Source organism: Triticum dicoccoides, chromosome 5A (assembly GCF_002162155.2).
Source record: "Triticum dicoccoides isolate Atlit2015 ecotype Zavitan chromosome 5A, WEW_v2.0, whole genome shotgun sequence".
Classification (NCBI taxonomy): Eukaryota; Viridiplantae; Streptophyta; class Magnoliopsida; order Poales; family Poaceae; genus Triticum; species Triticum dicoccoides.
The window spans coordinates 576,624,149-576,638,983 of NC_041388.1; the positions used below are offsets into that span (position 1 = coordinate 576,624,149).

Sequence of the window (14,835 nt, forward strand, 5' to 3'; positions counted from 1 at the left end):
GGTCAGTAGGAGTTAAGGTCACGCATTCCTTGTTACCACAACTAGAGTTGACACGATCTCTACTCGCTTTAACACCTAAAATGCGGTTTCAAAATTAGTCTACTATGTGTTAGCTTCTATCAGACCACCAAGTTATTGGGTAAACTAAACTAAAAACGGATAATAAAATCAATAATTAAAAGAAATAAACTATCCATGCTAACATGTGGCCGAAGGATTTCTGAACATCGGCGAAAAGCTTTCTCCTTGATCGTTAGGAGTGTATGGTGGCACATTTGGAGAGGGAGGAACAGCAAAATTTCAATCTCAGGGCAGGGCAGCAGAGCTTTTATGGTGAATTGGTGATATATGGTCGCATTTGTGAGGAGTTGCAAACTTGGCGCTGCTGCATTCGGTCAAATTTAGTTGGGCTTTAAAAAAATAGGGGTGTTCCGAGAATCGAACTCGGGACCTCTCGCACCCGAAGCGAGAATCATACCACTAGACCAAACACCCTGTGTGATCAAATCGCTAATTCGCCTTTTAAACCAGCTATCCTATGTTTTTTTTTTTTTTTGCCTTTGCCGATGCTATTCTTTCTCCGTTGATGAGCTACGACGAAAACACTGACTGGCATATTGACATGCTTTTTTTGCCGGTGCTTGTTGTAGGGTAGATGGAAATCCAAGTAAAAGGGACATGAGGAATTGACACAACTCAGCAAAAGAAAAGCGTGAGCATGAATACGTACGGCACTCCGACCATGTTACTATAAGTCATCTTATGAAAATTAAATAATCCCAAAACACTAAGACACGAAAGAGTAGTACTAGTTGCATGTATATTAATTAGACCCTATTTATTAATTGGAGAACCAATGCATGTAATTTCTGTGGCACGTTATTTGGATTTGAAGAGGACTTTCAACTAAGGCTGGTTGTAATGGGGAGTATCATATACTAGTATCATGCATATGATACTAGTGTATGATACTACCTCACTAATGCATAGTATCACATATTAGTATCATGTAGTACTCTATTTATTGCCATGCATAACACAAAGTAGCATAACATTTATTATGATACGGTATCATGATATGATACTCCACCCTATCTTTCTTTATTTAATACTGTGACACCTCATCAAAATTGCCTAGTTGGCATGCATGATAATAGTTATGATACTACCATTACGACCAGCCTAATAGCATGTTTTTAGTTGAGAAAGGAATGCTTTGATTGGTTTCATCCGTCATTCAAATTTTTTCCTAGCCCAAGCTCTTTGCGCCTAGGTTGCGGTGCATCTTCTAAGATGCCTAATGCACCTAGACGGAGGGAGTAATCGTCATACGCCGAGTTGGCATGGTAGCTATCTCATGCCTTGCTACAATGAAAATAATTAATGGGGGAGCGATCGAAAATGCATAGCTCATCCCAAACTCATCTTTTCCAGGGTAAATAGTAGATTCAGAAAAAATAGCAAAAACATATTAAAACAATCTGAAACGTTCGTACTTCAAAGATGCTCGACTCTTCTAGCCGCTTGCAAATTTTCATTGAAGGAGGTTCGTAATGAAACAAGCGAAGCTCCAAAATGTCCAAAGTTGCAAAAAAATGTCAAACTCCTTTTTTCCTTCTGAGCTCCTCCAAACTCATATCGTCAAGAAATCTTGCAAGCACCTACACAAGAGTCGAGCATATTTGATGTCCAAAACATTCAGATATACTTCCTTCGTCTTAAAATAAATAGCTTAATTTTGTATTAACTTTACTATAAAGTTGAGACACTTCTGAGGAGCTGGACTGTTGGAACAGATGCAGGTGGGCATTGAAACGCCGGCCACGGCGGTGATGGATTAATTTCGTCTGCAGTTGGAAACGGATGGGAGGTCAGTTTCGTGCGTCCTGGTGACAAGGATACCTGTACCTGGCTAGATCTGGCCCCTCCCTCACCCTAGTACTGTATCTGTCGGCATATGCATGTAGTATGTTTATATGCAAGTCGATATGTACCTGGCTACCGGCAACTGCTCGGCAGGCCACAACAATGCAGATCACATATATCCAGCTCGACCATTGCGAACTGTAGGAAGCGATTGCCCTTACATATACGGAGTACGTGTGAGTGTGAGCAAGGGGCGAGGCAACTAACAGAATTCTCTGTTTGCTGGGTGCGGGGTGCAACTAATAATAGATCTAAAATACTGTTGCTGTCCCTACTATCAACGCATATATAGGCACATGCATAATCTTTTTTGCTGATCCACGCACCCACCAACACTGGTCTAGGCTCGGGAGTGTGGCGCACGTGTCCAAATCTGCTTTTTTTTTGCGAGAAAACTTTCGATCTATTCATCAACTGTCAAGATAGTACAAAGAACACTAGAAGTAAAATTTACATCAAGGTCCGTAGACCACCTAGCGACGACTACAAGCACTGGAGTGAGCCGAAGGCGCGCGCCGTCATCGTCCCTCTCTCGTCGGAGCCGGACAAACATTGTTGTAGTAGACAGTCGGGAAGTCATCGTGCTAAGGCCTCATAGGACTAGCACATCAGAACAGCAACCGCCGCCGATGAAGAGAAACATAGACTAGAAGAATCCAACCTACAGACACACAGACGTAGACGAAGGAAGACCGGATCCAGTCGGATCCACCGAAGACAAACGCCGACCGGATCCCACGAGATCCCCTGGAGACAAACCTCCACACGCCTTCCAACGATGCTTGAAACATCACCGAGGCGGGCGCTAGGCGGGGAGGACCTTATTACATCTTCAAGAAGCCGTCGCCGTCTCATCTTCTTGAGCATAGCACAAACCTCATAAAACTCAGAAAAGCATCTAAAAACGGAGCCCTCCCGCCGGCAAAGGACGGGATCCACCGTGCCTCCATGATCCAAGGACCATAGAAGCTGAGGCGGACCGGCAGCGCCGGAGAGGGGCAAGCGCTCATACATACGCGCATACACTCATCCCTATGAACGCGCACACACACACCCTACCTCTATGAGCACCTTCGAGGGACTGAGCCGACATATCATCTTGAGATTTACGAAGTCACCGTAGGAGCCTCGTCGTCGACGGGAATGTCTCCTCCCATTGAAAGCGCATCGCCGGAAATCCTAAAATAACTTTAGGAATAATGCGAGCACTAAGATTTGAACCCTGGTGGGCTGAAGATACCATTGTCCTTCTCACCATCCAACCACAGGATGGTTTTCGCTCTGTTCCTGGCCCCTATGAAACCACGCCATATGTATCAGACTATCAATGCCTCAAAAAAAAATCAGACTATCAGTATCTCATCTTCTCCAAAAAAGAAAGCCCACACATCCACTATCCATCCATGAGTGGTTTAAAGCATCTCCAATAGGTAATGTAAACAAAGCCAAAACATACGGAGGGACTTAAATTCCGTGATCTCAAATTTTTTAACTTAGCTCTTCTGTCCAGGAAAGCATGAAGGCTCCTACATAGCCCTGATTCGCTGAGTGCGAGAATTTTGAAAGCAGTTTATTTTTCAGAGTGTCAATACTGCAAGCTGAGTAGGAGCACACTAACCACTCGGCTATCCCACCCGTTGTGAAACACTTGCTTTTTCTTTCCTTTTATTTCTTGGTTTAGTTCATGGGTTTTTTTTCTAAACATTTTTATTTGGTTTTTTTTGCTTTTTCCTCTTTCTTTTTTCGTAAATGAGCGGATTCGTTTGAGATCCATGAAGGTTTTCTTCAAAACCCATGAACCTTTTTTCCAAAATCAATGAACTTTTATTCAAATTTGTGAATACCTTTTTTCAAAAAATGATGAATCTTTTTCAAATTTTTGAACTTTTCAAAAAAGATTGATGAATGTTTTTAAAGAAATCGATGAACTTTTTCAAATTTGATGATTATTTTTAAAATTCAATGAACTTTTTCAAATCGATTAACTTTTTCCAAATTGATGAACTTTTTTAAGTTTGTGAACTTTTTTTAAAATTGATAAACTTTTTTGCAAAAATCAATGAACTTTTTTTTCAAATTTGATGAACTTTTCACGTTTGTGAATATTTTTTTTCCAAAAATCAATGAACATTTTTTTCAAATTTGATGAATTTATTCAAGTTTGTGAACTTTTTTTTTAAATTGATGAACTTTTCTTCAAAAACGATGAACTTTTTCAAATCCATGAACTTCTTTTTGTCCAAAATCAATGAATATTTTTTCAAAATTCACCGACTTTTATCAAATCTGTGATCTTTTCCAAATTTTGAAAAGTTAGCCTGGTCAACTGCGACGATAAGGTCCAATGGCGAACTTTGTTTTCTAGGGAACGGGTCCAATGGTGAACTTGAATCCCGCAAGAATCGAACAAGCGAGTGATTTGGTATTTTTGTCGAGCGATCAAGCCAGCGGTCGATTTGTGCTAAATGGGCCAGCCCAAAATGACCTTCACCTGAGCGCCACTAGGCCGAACTGGCACATAAAGCACTGAACAGGAGCTCCAGGGGAACGGCAGCGGCGATATGCAGAGATGATCAGGGACAGTATATGGGTAGTTCTTCTCTGCTAATTTATGGCATGCAGGATCCGGCCACACTAGAGATCATTGCGTGTCGGGAGGCATTGGCGCTGGCTGAGGACCTGGGAGTCCAGAATATTGTCATCTCGTCAGATGCAAAACAAGCAGTACAAGGTCTGAACAAAGCAAGCAGAGGCCGCGATGGGGCTATCATCGAGGAGATACACGCTAGAGCTTCTAACTTTACTTGCTCTTTTATGTTTGAAAGTCGTTCAGTCAATGTAGAGGCACACAAACTTGCTAGATTTTCTCTTTCTATTGATCAGGGGCGCCATCTTTGGCTTGTCCAACCCCATGATTCGAATTGTATCCCACACGTTGTGGTTTATGATCAATAAAGCTTTTGCTTTACCGCTCAAAAAAAAGGAGCTCTCTTAGAGCATCTCCAATAGATGGGAAAAAAATCCTATGCGACCCGGGTCGCATACTCCTCCTCGTGAGACCATCTCCATCAGCTGACACGTGGAAAACTGAATCTCAAAGCAATCGAATCACTAATCCCCCATCCCGCTTCCTTCCCCACTATCGCTCCCGCCGCCGCCGCTGCCGCAATTTTTCTATTTCTCCCGGCTCCGTCGCCACCGCAACTCTTCTGCTTCATGATTTTAGCCGTTGTTCATGCACCGGCCGGTAGCTTGCGCTAGGCGTTTTGATCCGTGACAGGAGGTCACCTAGATCACTGCCGCTTCCACAACGTTGAGAAAGGGCACGAGACGCGACTCCCCTGTGGAGATGTCGCCGCCGTCACTACCGCTCATCCCCTTGCTCAGGCCATCTACTGGCACCATGGAGAGAGGTCTCAGCATCACAAGTTTGGGGAGGAACTGCTATCAGAGTAACCGGGAGTCCGTCGTGCCGTGATTAGAGACGAGAGGAAGAGAGACGGGAGAGGATGAGCGAAGCGCCGGTGGTTCAGTGAAACGGAAAAGTTACGGCGGCGGCTACGGGAACGACGCTGGAGAAGGAAGCTGGATGGGGGATGAGTGGTTTGATTGCTTTGAGATTCGATTTTCCACGCGTCAGCTGGTCGAGATGGTCCCACGAGGAGGAGTGTGCGACCCGGGTCGCATAGGAATTTTAACTTGAATATGGGAGGACTTGAATTCCGTGATCTTGAAATTTTTAACTTAGCTCTTTTGTCCAGGCAAGCATGGAGTCTCCTACATAGCCCTGATTCGTTGAGCGGAAGGATTTTGAAAGCAATTTTATTTCCCGAAGTGTGTGATACTACAAGCCGAGTTGGGACCTCAATAATCAAAAATTTGGCGTGCAATCATTGATGGCAGAGATATATTGCAGCAGGGAGTCATAAGGAGAATAGGCACCGGAGAGAGAACACTCATATGGAAGCATAATTGGATTCCCAGGGGAGATATACCTCGTCCTATCACATCTATAGTGGCAGATCCACCGACTTATGTTTTTTGAGAGATATACCTCGTCCTATCACATCTATAGTGGCAGATCCACCGACTTATGTTTCTGAATTGACTGAGCCGACTGCCTCGGCATGGAAGGAGGATCTAATTCGATTTGTTTTCATACCCATTGATGCGGAAGCGGTACTCAAAATACCTCTTTGTATGAGGAGGGTGGACAATTTTGGGCTTGGAGCAGGGAAACACATGGTATTTTCAGTGTTTGGTCAGAATACAGGATACCAAATTAAATAGAGAAGAAAGCAATGGATGGACCTCCTTATGGCGAACGCAGGTCCCAACCAAAATACGCATCTTCCTCTGGCGCCTTGGTCAGAAGTCTATACCGACGGGTGAGCTTCTTCACCACGGCAACATGGCAACATTGCCGGCATGCCCTTTCTGCGGCGTTGTCGACTCGTGGCAGCATGCCTTGCTTGATTTTGTGATGTCCCACTATGTGTGGGCGCTTCCTCAGAGACACTAGTGGAGAAAATGTGTATGGACAGGAACCCGAAGGCCAGAGATTGGTTATTTCACATGCCTGTTACGTTATGGGCAGATGGGGATCTAGGAAAAAGGTGTTGCACGAGGAGATATTCCAGAATCTGTTCCATACTGATGGTTTTGTTAAAACTTTCATTTCTAAACTCCAAGTACTTCACAAACCAGCAGTGACTACATACGGTAATGCTCAGGCTAGGGCGAATCACTTGATTGCATCACCCCAAGACACATTTAAAATCAATGTTGGCGCTGCCCTTTTGTGTAATGGGTCAGTTGCAGTAGTGGCCGACGTATACAAGGATAGCAGTGGAATTTACATTGGAGCTTCAGCTATTACTCTAGTGGGAATTTCTTGTTGGAAATATTAGCACTTTTCCGATTAGACTTATGCACGAGTAAACAGTAAGCATGGCATAAAAGGTATGCATCTCATAGCGATACCTAAGCATATTAGCACGTACAGAACGTAGAATCGAACCATCTATGAGCAGCACATATACGGCTAGCATAAGTACGAGTAAACGAGGGATAAACAGATCATACCCTCCGGTTGGCCAGGCCAACGCGGCGGCGGCAGCAGCAGCCTCGGCGTCGTCCGTGGGCTTCTTCTTGGAGGCGGCGGCGTCGGCCATGGTGTCGATGCAGGGGAAGTAGTGGAAGCAGAGGCGGCCGAAGTTGGGGACGGATCGGGAGCAGTCGAGACGCTCCCCAAAAACCTTATTTTAGGCACTTTTCAATTCAAGGCTTTGCTGCTACTCTGAAACCGCAAAAGTTTACCGGGACGCATTTTAAGCGTTGGCAGACTAGGACCACCTTGTGGCTCACAGTGATGAACGTGTTCTGGGTTGGTGGTGTGTCCCTCACAGAAACAATTGCTCCTGAACAGGAGAAGGCGTTTAGGGAGGCAACCACAATCTTTCTGGGAGCAGTTCTGAGTGTGATTGGAGGCAAGTTGGTTGATGCCTATATTCATATGGGCGTTGCCAAAAACTTGTGGGATGCGCTCGGAGTCAAATTGGGCGCAACTGATGCTGGCAGTGAGCTGTATGCCATGGAGCAGTTCCATGATTACAGGATGGTTGATAACCGTTCTGTATTGGACCAGGCTCATGAGATACAGTGCATTGCTAAGGAGCTGGAGCTCCTGAAGTGTGAGTTACCGGACAAGTTTGTCGCGGGTTGCATTATTGCAAAACTCCCTCCTAGTTGGAGGAACTTTGCTACTTCTCTCAAGCACTTGAGACGTGAATTCTCTGTTGAGGATGTCATTGGTCATCTCAGTGTTGAGCAGAACTCGAGAGCAAAGGACTCACACGTGAAAGGGGCAGAGGGTTCTTCTAGCGCCAATGTGGTGCAGAAGAACTTCCACAAGTTCAAGGGAAAGAACTCTGTCCAGCAGAATACTACCTTTAAGAAGAAGGGTAAGAAGAAAGACAAAAGAGAGATGGCTGCTTTACTTGTGGTTCAGATGAATATTGGGCGAACAAGTGCCCAAACAAGTATAAGAAGCCAGCACAGGACTCCAAGTCTGTGAATGTCACTCTGAGCAACAATGATGCGGCATCTGGGTATGGTAATCTGTTTACCATACTTTCAGTCTGTCAGTCCACCGATTGGTGGATTGACACTGGGGCCAATATTCATGTGTGTGCTGATGTGTCTTTGTTTTCTTCTTACCAGGTCGCACAAGATTGTTCCGTCCTGATGGGGAATGGCTCGCATGCTTCTGTTCATGGTGTTGGCACGGTAGATCTGAAGTTTACTTCGGGAAAGATCGTGCAACTGAAGAACGTGCAACATGTCCCCGCCATAAAGAAGAATCGTTAGTGGCTCCCTTCTATGTAAAGAAGGGTTTAAGTTAGTATTTGAGTCTAACAAAGTAGTTGTATCTCGGTATGGACTATTTGTTGAAAAGGGTATGATTGTGGTGGTTTGTTTCGCCTTTCCCTGGAGGATTTCTGTAATAAAGTCGTGAACCAAATTCATTCTAATATGAACGAATCTGAGGTTTGGCATTCACGTCTTTGTCACATAAATTTCGGTTGTATGACGCGGCTAGCTAAAATGGATTTAATCCCGAGTTTCACTTTAGCCAAAGGCTCTAAGTGCCATGCGTGTGTGCAAGCTAAGCAACCTCGTAAGCCTCACAAGCCTGCGAAGGAGAGACACCTGGCACCATTAGAGCTCATACATTCAGATCTCTGTGAGATGAATGGTGTGTTGACTAAAGGTGGAAAGAAATACTTCATGACTCTGATTGATGATTCCACTAGATTCTACTATGTGTATTTGTTAAATACTAAGGATGAGGCTCTACACTACTTTAATGTCTATAAGGCTGAAGTTGAGAACCAACTTGAGAAGAAAATAAAACGAGTCCGGTCTGATCGTGGTGGAGAGTACCTTTCTAATGAGTTTGATTTATTCTGTGCGGAACATGGTATTATTCATGAGAGGACGCCTCCCTACTCACCCAATCAAACGGGGTTGCCGAACGGAAAAACCGTACTCTAACTGATTTGGTTAACGCCATGTTAGATATATCGGGTTTATCCAAGGCATGGTCGGGGGAGGCTGTATTGACATCTTGTCATGTCCTGAATAAAGTTCCCACAAAGGATAATGAGACTACTCCCTATGAGCAATGGGAAAAGAAAATAACTACACTCTCTTACTTGCGCACTTGGGGCTATTTGGCGAAAGTCAATGTGCCGATAATCAAAAAGCGCAAGTTGGGACCAAAGACCGTGGACTGTGTTTTTCTTGGCTATGCCAAGCATAGCGTTGGCTATAGATTTCTAGTGGTGAAATCTGAGGTACCTGACCAGAAGGTCGGTACAATTATAGAGTCTAGGGATGCTACATTATTTGAGGATATTTTCCACATGAGAGATATGCAAAGCAATTCTAGACTGGAATCTGATAAGACTCCTGAACTTACTATTCCGATGGAATATTATGAACATAAAAATGATAAGAGTTCCACGGAGGATGACGAGGAAGCTCCTGTTAGGAGCAAGAGACAGAGGACTGCAAAGTCCTTTGGTGATGATTTCCTCGTGTACCTCATGGATGATGATACTCCCAGCTCCATTTCAGAAGCTTATGCATCTCGGGATGCTGACTACTGGAAGGATGCGGTCCGTAGTGAGATGGATTCCATCTTGGCTAACGGGACATGGGAGATCACTGATCGTCCTTATGGTTGTCGACCATTAGGATGTAAGTGGGTGTTCAAAAGGAAGCTTAGGCCCGATGGTACTGTTGAGAAGTACAAGGCTAGGCTTGTGGCCAAGGGTTATACCCAGAAAGAAGAAGATGATTTCTTTGACACTTATTCACCTGTGGCTAGACTGACAACCATTCGAGTGTTACTCGCTTTGGCTGCCTCGCATGGTCTTCTCGTTCATCAGATGGACGTTAAGACGGCTTTCCTTAACGGAGAGCTAGACGAGGAAATTTACATGCAACAGCCGGATGGCTTTGTAGTAAATGGTCAGGAAAGAAAGGTGTGTAAGCTAGTGAAATCTTTGTATGGCCTGAAACAAGCGCCTAAGCAATGGCATGAGAAGTTCAACACTACTCGGACATCTGCTGGCTTTGTTGTGAACGAAGCTGACAAATGTGTATACTATCACTATGGTGGGGGTGAAAGAGTTATATTGTGTCTGTATGTCGATGACATACTGATATTTGGGACCCACCTCAAGGTCATTGAGGAGGTCAAGTCTTTTCTATCTCACAACTTTGAGATGAAGGACCTGGGTGTGGCTGATGTTATCCTGAACATCAAGCTACTGAGAAATTCTGAGGGTGGAATTACACTTTTGCAATCTCACTATGTTGAGAAGATTTTGAGCCGTTTTGGATATTCGGACTGCAAACCTTCTGCAACACCATATGATCCTAGCGTGCGGATTCGAAAGTTCGAAGCCACGACTGTAGATCAATTGAGATATTCTCAAGCGGTTGGTTCACTGATGTACCTAGCATGTGCTACTCGTCCTGACATCTCATTTGCTGTGTGCAAACTGAGCCGGTTTGTTTCCAATCCGGGAGATGTGCATTGGCATGTTGTAGAGCGAGTGATGCGTTATTTGCAAGGTACTGCGAACTATGGAATTCACTATTCTGGGTACCCGACGGCACTTGAGGGGTATAGTGATTCGAATTGGATATCTGATGCTGATGAGATGAAAGCCACAAGTGTACATGTCTTCACACTTGGTGGTGGTGTTGTTTCCTGGAAGTCTTGCAAGCAGACGATCTTAACCAGATCAACCATGGAAGCAGAACTCACAGCATTAGACACATCATGCGTCGAAGCAGAATGACTTCGAGAGCTGTTGATGGATTTTCCGGTGGTTGATAAACCAGTGTCGGCTGTCCTTATGAACGGTGACAATCAAACAGTGATTGCCAAGGCTAAGAGTTCAAAGGACAACATGAAATCCACAAAGCACATAAGAAGAAGATTGAAATCTGTCAGAAAATCAAAAAACTCCGGAGTAATAGCGTTGGATTATATCCAGACGGCTAAGAATCTGGCAGACCCTTTTACGAAAGGGCTATCACGGATTGTGATAGAAAATGCATCGAGGGAGATGGGTATGAGACCCGCGTAAGTAGCCATGGGGGTAACCCAACCTATGTGATCGGAGATCCCGTGAATTAGGACCTGGGAAAACAATCCAGCGGTCAACTGAGGAGAGTATCCTTAATAAACCCACTCCGTTGGAGATGCAGTAATACTCTCAATTCTGTAAGGCGGGCTGACTTTTGTCTTAATGTGTTCCAAAGATTATGTAAGTAAGATGCTAACCTACAGAGCATTCTTTGGAGGAACACACCTATGTGAGTCCGACTGCTGGTCACAGTCTATGAGATTGGGTAATCTCTAGTAAGCTCATGAGAAGGTACGGAGTATGACTAATAGGCTCCACCCGTGAGGTTTAGCCTTCGGCAGCCATGTATCAACTAACAATAGGCGAAACTTCTGCACGCCAAACTGACAATTCAAGGCATAGTCCATTGTTCAGTTGTGAAGAAGTCTAATCCTGTTGCTCTAGGTGGAAGTTCAACTTAACAGTCTCCACTGTAAATTCTGGTATATCAAACATTGTTTGGAATAGTTGACAAACTTATGTGCCTCGAGATCTGGTGGGGATTGTTGGATTATGGATGGGCTTAGGCCATATAAGACACTAATCCCTGGTTAATCTCTAAGGCCCATGCATGTGTACGGCAAGTGATGGGAAGTGTGGGAAGTTTATTCCCATACCGCTACAGTAAGAAGAGTGAGACCCCTTTATAAGGGCTGCTCTACCACTTGCCATTGGGAGCTTGCGAAGAGGAGTGGTACACCCGCGCTCCTCCTCCTCCGCCGCCCGCCTCGCCTCATCACGACGCGCGCGCGCCGCGGGTTGCGGGAGTGAGCCGAGCCGAAGCTTATTTTTGCCGCTCAGGAATGGTTTATTAATTGTTAATTAATTAACGAGTCGCTTACGGAAGCGCCACTGTCCGAGACGTTGGACCGTGGGCTGTTCGCGGACTCGGTCGTGGGCCTAGCCCAGGCCCATCTACCTGACGGCCTATATAAGAAGGCACTGGCCAGTGGAGTGAACCCTAACTCAGTTCACTCACTCCCTCTCGTACAACCCTAGCCGTCAGCTACTGTTCCTCTCTCTGTGTTGCTTCCGGCGATCCCATCCCGACGACCGCGTGCACGGTTGGTCGAGAGAGCAGGTGCCTCCGGAACCCTGTCGTTCGAGATCCTGCCCGGGAGAACGGCAATAAGGTTTTTGGGGAGCGTCTCGACACGACTGCTCCCAATCCGTCCCCAACTTCGTCCGCCTCTGCTTCCACTACTTCCCCTGCATCGACACCATGGCCGACGACGCCGCCTCCAAGAAGAAGGCCACGGACGACGCCGAGGCTGCTGTTGCCGCCGCCGCGTTGGCCTAGCCAACCGGAGGGTATGATCTGTTCATCCCTCGACTCGTACTTATGCTAGCCGTATATGTGCTGCTCATAGATGGTTCGATTCTACGTTCTGTACGTGCTAGTATGCTTAGGTATCGCTATGAGATACATACCTTTTATGCCATGCTTACTGTTTACTCGTGCATAAGTCTAATCGGAAAAGTGCTAATATTTCCAACATTTCTAACCCTACAACACTCGAAGCACTTGCAGTCCGAGAAGCGATGGCCCTGGTTGATGACCTATATGAAAGGAGAATTTATGTTGCTTCAGACTGCAAGATCATCATCGCTGACATCAAGCAGAAGAGTGAGGCAGTTTGTGGCGCTATTGTCTGAGAAATTATTGATCGTTCTAGTCTTTGTACTAATTGCTCTTTTAGCTATGAATTTAGAAACTCGAATATCGAGGCTCACAATTTAGCGAAGCATGGTCTCTCACTGGGAGTTGGCCATCATGCGTGGTTAGGCAACCCTGATGATCTTATTCTCGTTCTTGTACATTATGCCGAGTTAATAAAAGGCTTTGCGAGATTGTCTCAACAAAATAGATGATGTAGACATAAAAATAACCAAAATTTACATCGGGAAGGACCAAAAACGCCCCTCCAACAGATGATGTAGATGCAAAAAAAATCTTAGGTTTTACTCTAGATGTTAAATACATCACCAAGTGATGCAAATTTACATCACTTGGTCCTCCCAAGAAAATCCAAAGCAAAGTGTGACAAGCCTCAACCGCTGTCTGGAAGTCTCTCGCTGACTTCTCGATCCCCTTTCTGCTGCCGCCGTAGCCAACCGATTTTGGCCAACTCCGGCGTCTCCCTCTCGATGTCACCTCCCGTTGCGGCGACCCTTGTATCCCACCTTGTCACGGGCAACCACCGCCTTGGCCTCAAGCATGTCTTTACCTTCGCCGTCTTCCTGCTGGCGAAGAGCACTCATGCTTCTCCCCTCCCTGAAGTTTCACTCGAGGCCCTCTTCTCCTCCCTCATCACGTCAGGCTCCACTTCCCCGGCGTTGGCCCTCGTAAACATCGTACCTATGATTACCAAACCCTCCAACATATGGTCAAATCACATCACAAATATATTGAAAAAGAAAATAAGTTCAATGGGATAAATTTGAAAGTTTACAAACATACAACCAAAATATATTCTGCAAAATGACTATTCTCAAGATCTTCATCAAAAGAATGGCCAAAATCTAGTGCGGTAAAAGATCGATAAACTCATTCGCACTTAGTAAATATCGGAGACCTCTAGCAATCTCGTAATTATCCCAAAATATCATTAGTCTATACTTGTACTGCTACTAGTTAATATTTTTTTAACAATACTAATTAATTAGTTGACCTTCTATAGTGAAAGTAATTTTTTTTTGAAACGGAGGCAAAAGCTTTGCCTCATCTCATTAATAAAGAAGAAGAGAGTTGCCCGGTTAATTAACGGAAAACCGGGCAAAAACCGTTACAACATGCCCACACAGGACAAACAGGGCGACCTGGCCACCCGCACAAGAATGCACACACGCCGCCGAGGAGAAAAGCGTCGTCAAGGTTGCAACCCGGCGTCATCGTCATCACACCTCCGCGAGGGCGACTCCGGCTCCACCATCGACGACCACTGAAGAAGTCCCCATCACAAACAAGCGTCGAGGCCTGCGTCGGCCAATGCCAAACAATCAGCCACACGCGCCGGCGACCAGACGACTCCGACTCTATTGACGAGCATCGCAGGGGAAAAGCGATGGGCTTGCGCCGAGCCAGCGCCAGAGCTGACCACCCGTCTCGTGTCATCATCACCGCAAGGGACCCTCTGTAACGCCCGGATAATCTTGCTACAGTAATCCCACGCTAATCATGGCCCGTCATCCTGATTACTGTTGCTATCCTCGCAATAATTCGAAACCGTTCAAATTCAAAATTCAAATTGATGAAAACAATAAAAGTTTTCAGAATTTAAAATAAAATTGTTCGGTGGTTGACGAATATTACAAGAGTAATTATGATGCAACAAACAAATTTTTATTAAATGCCTAAGTGCTTATAGATAAATAAAAAAAACATAAAAGAAAATAAATAAAAAGAAAACAGAAAACAATAAAAAAAAAGAAACCCCCTGGGCTTCGGCCCAGCTGACCACAGGCCAACCGGGCCATCACCAGGCCCGGCCGGCCCCCACCCCTCTCCCCTTATCCCCCCACGACGGAAACCCTAGCCCACTCCCGATCCCCACTCTCCCCTCACTCCCCCGATCTGGATCGAGATCGGGGCGACCACGCCACCGCCCCGGATCGCCGTCGCCTTTCCGCCCCCCCTGCGCCCCTCGCCGCCGTCCGAACCCCCCCTCCACACCGTCGCCCCACGCGCGGGGCACCCGCCGCC

General features: G+C 45.5%; 1 non-coding gene across 1 annotated transcript; it reads right to left on the minus strand.

Annotated features, from left to right (window-relative positions):
* Positions 1-423: 423 nt before the first annotated feature.
* On the minus strand, positions 424-495 carry TRNAP-CGG. Its single transcript has one exon. It is a non-coding gene; the product is annotated as a tRNA-Pro (tRNA).
* Between the last annotated feature and the right edge of the window lie 14,340 nt (positions 496-14,835).